Here is a 1,781-nt window from a genome sequence, read left to right on the forward strand (position 1 = left end):
ATACGTTTCCCATTAAGATGGTGTTACATCAAACAAAATACATGGTAATCTGATGGTGCCATATCTGGAGAATATGGTGGTGGGGGAGAACTTCCCAATCCAACTCCATGATTTTGTGTTGCGTCAAACGTGCCACATGTGGACATGCACTGTCATGGAGAAGAACACCTTTCCGATTGAAGGGCATTTCTGATGAAGGGCTTGATTTAAGCATTCCAGTTGCTGACTATAGATTTCTGCATTGACAGTTCATTGTGGATTGAGGAGTTTGAAATGAGTTACTCCTTTGATGTCCCACCAAATGTAAAGCATCACTTTCTGCGGATGGAGTCCAGGTTTTTGGTCTAGGACTGAGCCATTGTTTTTGGCCTTTAATATTCACATAGAGAATCCATTTTTCATCACCAGTGACAATTCTGTCCAAAAATGGTTTGCTTGTAATTACGAGGCAGAAGAGGCAAAGCAACATTCACACGTTGGATACGATGATCGTCGAAGAGTTCATGAGTTACCCAAACGTCTTCTTTATGGAGCTTTCCCATATTCTTTACATATTTACGTATTGTTTCACAAGAGACATGCAATTTAAGGGCCATTTCATGAGTGTGTTGCCTTGGGTTAGACTCAACAAGCATCTTCAGATCATCAATATGAATTCCAACATGTCAACCCCTGCCATCACAGTTTTTAAGGCTAAATTCACCTAAATGAAATTTGCTCAACCATCGTTGATACTTACGAAAGTTCAAAACATTTCCATAAACTTCTTTGATATTCTTTGTGGCTACAGAGGAGTTGTTTCCCTTCTTGTATTCAAACAGCATTACATGCCAAAGGTATGTCTCCTCATGTGCCATCACTAAAAGGGATTAGAGTATACTAAACTTTACACATTATACAGGCTACACTAACGTGACATTTAAGCGGTTCATTTAACTATCATACGTGATGTACGTTTTTTTGGGTGTTCCAAAACGCGACATTAATTTCTTGACGACTTAATATATTCTAAACAGTAAATTAAAATTGGAGTAAATATGAAGTCTTTATTACTATATATATATATATACACACACTAATATTTAAAACGAGTCTATCGGTATTATTACTACTTTACAACTAATACTAACTAACTGACTAAGTGTTAACGCGTTGTACTAGTACTAGAGTAGTGACATACTGTACCAAATTGCAACTATATATATCTTAACAGCTATTCACTAATTTTTAACAAGTTCTAAGGTTATATATCATGAAAATATAAAATTGCGTTAGCATACCAATCGTCTTAACTTGTCATACTAAAAACACAAACCTCTTTAGATTTATCCTGAATATATTGGTTCCCTTAGGCCTACACAACTTAATTCATAAATCTGCTTGATTTCCGCATAAATAAATGAATACAGCCACCTCCGTTTACTTTGAAAGGGTATGAAAAACAAAATCGAGCGATGTTTCAATATAAACCGAAAGTATGTATGAAAATAAATTCCGGTCATTAACTTTCTTTGTTAACTGGAGTCGTTACTTTCATTTGATCATTAATATTTAACATGCACACACGAAAAATATACTTAATAACCTTGTACCACGATGTCTTTATGGATAGATCGACACATCTATCTAAGAAACATAACAGAAATAAGATGGGAGATTAGCTTATTGATGAGTGGTCGTCGGCAGTAGTGAGTGAAAACGGGCACTTTCTTAAGATTGAAGTCTTTTTTTTAAAAAAAGTAAGGCGAATAAATAGAGGAATTAACTTGCACATTTGTCGG

At 35.3% G+C, this 1,781-nt stretch overlaps 1 protein-coding gene across 2 annotated transcripts in view; it reads right to left on the reverse strand.

The window, feature by feature from the left end:
* Positions 1 to 1,638, reverse strand: part of LOC106471361 (ubiquitin-conjugating enzyme E2 J2-like) — an 86,316-nt gene extending 84,678 nt beyond the window's left edge. The window contains exon 1 of one of the 2 annotated variants that reach the window (XM_013931961.2): positions 1,316 to 1,638. The gene's annotated coding sequence lies outside the window, so the exon portion shown is untranslated. Of the gene's footprint in view, positions 1 to 1,210; positions 1,264 to 1,315 lie in introns of those variants that run through there. The other variant, XM_022399971.1, reaches the window with a different exon arrangement.
* Between the last annotated feature and the right edge of the window lie 143 nt (positions 1,639 to 1,781).

The sequence above is a fragment of the Limulus polyphemus genome, unplaced genomic scaffold, assembly GCF_000517525.1.
Source record: "Limulus polyphemus unplaced genomic scaffold, Limulus_polyphemus-2.1.2 Scaffold4571, whole genome shotgun sequence".
Taxonomy (NCBI): Eukaryota; Metazoa; Arthropoda; class Merostomata; order Xiphosura; family Limulidae; genus Limulus; species Limulus polyphemus.